This window comes from Artibeus jamaicensis, unplaced genomic scaffold, assembly GCF_021234435.1.
Source record: "Artibeus jamaicensis isolate MK-2021 breed Jamaican fruit bat unplaced genomic scaffold, CSHL_Jam_final contig_548, whole genome shotgun sequence".
Lineage (NCBI taxonomy): Eukaryota > Metazoa > Chordata > Mammalia > Chiroptera > Phyllostomidae > Artibeus > Artibeus jamaicensis.
Genome location: NW_026521883.1, coordinates 19687149 through 19693975, shown reverse-complemented (window position 1 = coordinate 19693975; position 6827 = coordinate 19687149). Strand labels below are relative to the sequence as shown.

At 42.2% G+C, this 6827-nt stretch overlaps 1 protein-coding gene across 2 annotated transcripts in view; it reads left to right on the top strand.

The window, feature by feature from the left end:
• The first annotated feature begins 2106 nt into the window (after positions 1-2106).
• The window catches only part of MAPK6 (mitogen-activated protein kinase 6), a 42850-nt gene continuing 38129 nt past the window's right edge, over positions 2107-6827 (top strand). The window contains exon 1 of one of the 2 annotated variants that reach the window (XM_037143044.2): positions 2107-2268. The gene's annotated coding sequence lies outside the window, so the exon portion shown is untranslated. Of the gene's footprint in view, positions 2269-2788; positions 2952-6827 lie in introns of those variants that run through there. The other variant, XM_037143045.2, reaches the window with a different exon arrangement.

Below are 6827 nucleotides of genomic sequence, written 5' to 3'. Positions count from 1 at the left end.
TGGCACACTTACTATACCTTATGTCTCATCAATTTTAAGAAGTACTTTCTCCATTTTAATATTGCTGAAATCAGGGTGTAACAATAGACTATCATATTTTGATAGGTATTCACTTTCTCAATAGTGTATATTATGACATATCACAACTCATGACATTATAGAGTTGTTGAAATATGGTACATGATTGAAACAAAAGTTCTGCAAAACAATGTTTACCCTTTGTTGCTTTCCAGTTTTTTGTTCTATTTCATTAAGAAGAAAATGCTGGTCATAATTCACCAAAATGAATTCATTATTCACTTATGAATTTGTGGAAAATTACTGAGAACTGAATGCCACACAATAGGATTAAAAACTAAGACTAACTGCACATTTACCATGCAACTGTCTGTATAAACATTAATTTCAAGAAATTCTTGCCCAAGAGAAGTTGCAAATAACTTCATTGCAGTTTCCGGAACTTCCTCGAAGTCCATTTTTCTGAACAAGACTACTGACTGACCTCCCTTTATGAGGGTGAACAGTCCCCTCCTTAAACAGATTGCTCTAATGGGTTTATCAAACAACTGTTTACTCTTCTAAGCTTGCTTCAAGACTGTCCCCTCCCTAAATCCACTCATCCTAAATGATTGTCATAAATTTACCCATGCTTTTTCACTGAAAGAATCATCTTGAACCAGATCCTTCAATTCTTTTAACTTACTCTTGACCTCCCTCTTTGAAACATTGCTAAGACTGTCAACACTGTGGTCTTTCTTATTGCTGTGTAAGCAATAACGCTGGCTTTGCATGATCAGCAGGTTATCTGGGTGGTCTTTGTTGGAAGTCAGGAGCTGACGCTACATTTTCAGCTCCTTGAGGAAAGTCATAGTACTTCATATTTATTCTCCTCCTTGCTTCCTCCAGGTAATCCAACATTGATGGATGGATAAGGGAGGAGAGGTGTCTCAGGAATCGGAGGGAAGCCTAGAGCAGGGGCAGAAATGGGTGATGCATAGTGGTAGCAGGAAAAGAGCTCTTGTGACAGAGAGGCTGCATCCACGAATTAGAAATCTTGGGGTTGGAACAAGCCTCCCCTTTCTCCTGGTTTTATCTATTCACCATCTCATCACGCTTGCTGTTCAGATGGTATTGTTTTAAATATAAAAAATATAAAACATTTATGCTCCATCCTAACAACTTCACCTTAAGATATTATGTTTGAAGTGGTCTTTGCCTCACGTTTGAAGCTTGAAGATGGGCATAAGAATGGATAAGGGCTGCCAAACTTTTGGTTCTCATTCAGGAATGGTGACTAAGTCATTGAAAAACTATGTTGACCTGTGTCTCTAATTTCATAAATATCTACATAAATTTCACATAAAAACTAGAAAGTCTCCTTGGACTCAATAAGCCATGATAAAATAAGCTTGTTTTTCATCTAAGTGGGCCTAAGAAGGTACTAATCCAGATTTTCCAGTACACCTCTTCCCCAATTCTACACTTGTCAAATTGTCCTAGCTCAAGTTCCTGCAACAAGCTAGGGGCTCCCTGTCTCATCTCTGCGTACAGAGTTCCATCCATCCCAGGAACACCCTCCCCCTCACCTCCTCAGGTTATATCGGTTCCTTTTGATCCAGCTTAATGGTCACCAGTGAGGACCTTACTTAGAAGCCTTCCTCCATACCCTCAGGCAGAAGTATTGCCCCTCTTATCACTTGGCCTCTAACAAGTTGGTCTTGTAAGTGGGCTGTTGTCTTCTAGACAATCCATCTTCATGTTCAGCCTTCTCGTCCCCTGGCCCATCCTGGGGAAGGAAGGCCTAGTTCTCTTGGAAGCCCTGTGCCTTGCATGTAGTAGATGCACAGCAGATGGTCGTAAGCGGTTTGGCACTTTGTGCTCTAGTGCTGGGGAAAACTGAAGAGAGAGTGCCGTTTGTCCGCTTCCCTGCCGCCTCGGCCCAGCCCACTGAGGCAGCTGATGAGCCCGCGTGCCTCCAGCCGCTCCACCCCCCCCAGCGGGGCGACCAGTCACGGGCGTTGGAAATTCCAGCGCGTGCAGACGGGGGCGGGGGAACTCGTGGAGTGAGCCTGTGACGTGTGGGGGCGTGGCGCTGGGAGGCCCCGCCCCTCTCCCTCGCCCTCTCTCGCGGGTCGGGGTTACATGGCGGCGACTGCGGCAAAGCGAGAGCCTCAGAGACTCCGCTGCCGCCAGCACAGCCGGAGACCTGAGCCGACATTGGGGGCTGTCCGTGGGCCCCACACTCCCTCGATGAGTCGGAGAAGTCCCGTGAGTGTGTGTGTGTGTGTGTGTGTATGTACGTGTGTTGGGTGCGCCGGTGGGGCGGCTCGGGAGGGCGCCGCGGCGGGCCCGGCGGCGGCAGAGCCGGCTCCCTCCATTGTATGTGACCCTCCGGTGGCCGCCGCTCAACAAAGGCGCTTTTGTTCCATCTCTCACCCGCCCCCTGCCCGCCAGCCCGCCCGCCGACTCGCCAGCTTGGGCCTGGCCTGCGTGTCCCCGCGCGGGTCGGCGGGCCGGGGTCCCCGCGTGGGGCCGGCAAAGCGGCTGGTGCGCCCCTCCTACCCGGCACGCCCCTCGCCGGCAGCGGGTCTGGGCCGCGCCCGCCTTTCCCGGAGACCCGCTGGCTGGCTGCGGCACCTCCGCCCGCTCTCTGGTCCACTGGTTCGAGGCCCGGCCCGGCTGCCAGTTAGGGGTGGCGGCTGGGAGGGGCGTCCCGGAGAGCGTGAGGTGGCGCGGAGTCTCGCCTTTCTGGCACGCTGCCTGTCGAAATGCTCCCGCGTCTCCTCCCCCATCCCATTCCAGTGAGTCGGCCTCAGCTGACTCCGGCCGGGCAAAGTCTCCAGTGCACTCGGCAAATTGCGTAGCGCGCACTACTTAACCGGCTCGTCTCAGAGCCCTGAAGTCCTCTGCCCAAGTTTTGAGTCTAGCCGTAAATGAGATACAGAAAACTCGTGAGTCGGAATTCTTCATTTCCTACCCTCTTCTGCTGCAGCCTTTCTTTAGCCGCCTTCGGGACGTTCAGTGGTGGTCTGTGAAAGTATCCAAATGAAAAACTTGTTTTATACTTGATTTTTATTAGTTCACTAAAAAGGGTCTTCGCTGTGCGTTTTTATCTGATTTAGTGAGATGCACAGAAAAGTAGAGCTGTGTTGGCCGTCTTTTGTTCCTGGTTTTAGTAATGAGACAGGACTGATTCAGGTGTTAGGTGAGAGATCTGTGAAGCAGGATCTTTTTTATTTCTTTCCTGTTTTTTCTTTTGCTTGCTCCTTGGAAAAAGTCCAGTGAAGGGAACCGGTAATGTGGAATTGGAAGCCTACTGCATTTGCAGCAAAATTCGTGTTTTTTCCTTCAATGCTAAAAATGCCCTTAAAAGTCAGACTCAGTATTAACTTTATTTTTAAACGGATACAAGATGATTTGTTGAGGAAAAAAGCTAACAAGGGACAAAATGAAGCATAAACATCTTCAGAGTAATTTTCTGATTGCTCGATTCTTTTTGCCTTATTTTTTTAAGTTCTGATTGGACATAGCCTCTCTTCAACGCTGGGAAACCGAGATGGGAAGAGTAATTTGACTAGATAAATGTAGGATCCAAAGAGGGAATTGCCTCTACATTTCTCTTAGAAACGTCAGATTTTTAACATCTGAAAAGTAATTTTGAATTGGTTGGAAGAAACTTTATATATTTTTGGCACACAGCTCAAACTGTTTATGTAGGACTTGCTGTGTGCCAAGATGTGTGAAGTCCTTTCACACACATGTAAGCTACATCACTTAATGAGTATTGGCTTATGAAACTTGTAAAATTGCTTATTGGTGTTCTAAATTCAGTAATTGCTGTCATCTAGGAAATGCCAAATTTGAGCAGGATATGTTTTATCATCTAGATCATTACTATTCAGGGAAAAAAGAAAAACAAAAAAACCTCTGGGAAATGGAAAATTGTTTATAAAATTTGTATATATCATCATAATTTGGAGTTCACTTGTTTGCAGAGGAGGATTAAAAGTAGCTTTTGACTTCTATCTGTAATTAAGAATCTAGAGAAGATTAATTTGAAGATCAGTTAATTTTGCGATAGAAAAAGCACATGTTCTAATGACAAGTGCTAGTACTAAATGTGTTTCAGTGTTTTGCATAAGTTCATTTAAGCATCGTGAGAATTCATAACTGACAAAATGGTAAGGATTGCTGACTCAGGGTACATTGCTGAAGGGGATGGGGTCGGGTAGGAGGAAGCTTGAAGTGCTGCAAGTCTTGAGTTGGTGATGATGACTCATCCTGCCCACGGACTGCTACGTGGCCTTTTTTTATACACTGTATTTTTTTAAATGATAGGCTAAAATGTTTCTGTCCACATTACAGTTCTCTCTCTCAGGATTAACTGCAATTTCTCTAAAAAAAAAAACTTCCTAAATTGCATTTTTAAAAGATTGTGTATTCTACAGGTGGACTTTTATAATGTTTGTTGAGAGGAAAGGTAAAATTGGCTGGTTAGTTCCTACAAGTAAATATTTGATTCTAATTGAGAGAGATTTGTTACAGATTATTTACAAAGGACAGTATTTTTATGGTGTGGGTAGAAATTAACCTTTTGTTTTCATTGGTAATATAAAAGTTATCTTTATAATATGTAGAAATTAGTTAAAATGGGTGAGTGGTAAAGGTAGAAAATAGTTCATGTGAACATGAGCTTTTCATTCTGGTGGAATTTATACATAGTGCTTTCTCCTGATCTTTATGAGTTTTCAGTTTTAATGAAGACAACTTGAAATAGGTATTGTTATAGGCACTATTTTTCATCAGTCTTTTTTAAAGATATGTTGGCACTGCAGTTCCACATTTAGGACATACACTGAAAGTTGGTATTAAGATATTTTGACTGATTCTAAAAAGTAACTGTTTAGCAGATTGGCTTACAATAAGACTGAGAAGAAAAAGATTGAGAATAACAGTTTGTTAAGGAGAATAGAAAACTCCCCATTCCCTCATTTTTCTTTGTACACTATTTTCTCAAAGTGACTTTCTTGAAGAGTTTTGTGGGCAATAAAGTGTACTGTTAATGTGAATTAAATCTCTGGAGAGGTTTTGGAAGAGCATTACATGATTTATGTAGAGGAACTTTAATAAAGTTTTACTTAAACTTCAAAATATTTTTCCTCCTAAAGGAAATATAAAAATACAAGTATAAATGTGTTATAGATTTTCAAAGCATCCTATCACTTAGAGGTCAAACAAGTACTTCCCGTGTATATATATTTAAGAATATAGGTAATTAGCTGTCATACATAATTCAGAATTTATAAACAAACTGGGTATCTTAGCTTCTTTACTGTGAGATATATTTATTGCCTTATGAAATGTTTAGCCTTACGACTGCTGTCTGGTTCCATGTTTGTGTTGCCCACTTGAACCATGTGTTTTTCTAGGGCCCCTGTTAAAATAGAAAGAAGATGCCTCAAATGCAAATTCTTTGTGGCACTGTTGGCTGCCTCCTGTCAGTTCCTTCAGCCTGTTTTGTGGGCAGTCATGTTACTCTACAGCCTGCTAGTGTTTGGGGGATTTTGATCAGTTTCATGGCTCACAGTCATGAGACTTACAAAAACAACAATAATGTTATTGTAGTTAATGGCCTTTTCCAGGGAGTTGCTTTTCATGTGAGACTGATGCTTTTAAGGTAACAGTATAGACTGTATCCAGCATTGTTGTTGTTTTTTTTGTCCTTGAACTGCATATTTGCAGAGGGTGTCACACTGGTAGTTTTTTTAAAAAATATTTTTATTTATCTTTAGAGGGGAAGGGAAGGAGAGAAGGAGAGAAATATCAGTGTATGGTTGCCTTTCATGGGCCCCTTGCTGGGAACTGACCTGTAACCCAGGCATGTGCCCTGACTGGGAATCAAACTTCTATCCTTTGGTTCATAGGCCCGCGCTCAATCCATTGAGCTACATCAGCCAGGGCTTATAGTTTTTAAAAGTATGTCTTTCATACATGCCAACTTTTTTAATCCACTTCAGAAAAGTTGTATAGAGATGGAAAGTTTGTACAGCAAATAACATTTTTCTATTGATTTTCATTTAAACTTGATATGTCTATTCATGGAAAAAAATGACATCACAAAAATTGTTAAAATTCTAGCATTTACTTTAGGAAAGAGACTGCCTCTGCAGAGAGTATAGTATGGAATCTCCATGAATTTAATTCTGTACAACCAAAACACTATAAAATGTTAGTGTATACAGAGAGTTCACGGACATTATCTTGCTCCTGGTAGACCATTTGACAACTGAAGAAACAGGCGCACAGAGACCTAAGACTTTGGTACTCAGAGTGTGATTTTGGGACCAGCAGTGTTGGCATCCCATCGCAGTTTGTTAGAAGTGTAGAATCTTGACCCCGTCTTGTGACCTACTGAATTAGAAGCTACATTTTAACAGGATTTGCAGGTGGTTCAAAATGTACATTTTTAGAAGCACTGCTAAGCGATGTATACATAGTTACTCAGCTGATTAGTGACCGATTTAGAAAATTCAGGTCTTGAGTTGCCCTTTCCATTGGCCCTCCTGAAAAAGTCAAAAGGAAAATTGAGGCTCTAATCACTATCCAGCAAGATTTTCTGTGATGATTAAAGGATTCTGTGCTGTCCAGTGAAGTAGCCACTAGCCACAGGTGACTATTGGGCACTTGACAGGTGGTGCACCTAAGGAACTAAATTTTAAATTTTCTTTAATTTGTATTTAAATAGCGACAGTGGCTACCATACTGGATAGCACAGATCTGGATGATCATACCCACAAAAAATGTAAAATAATCTAAGCTGTAATTTA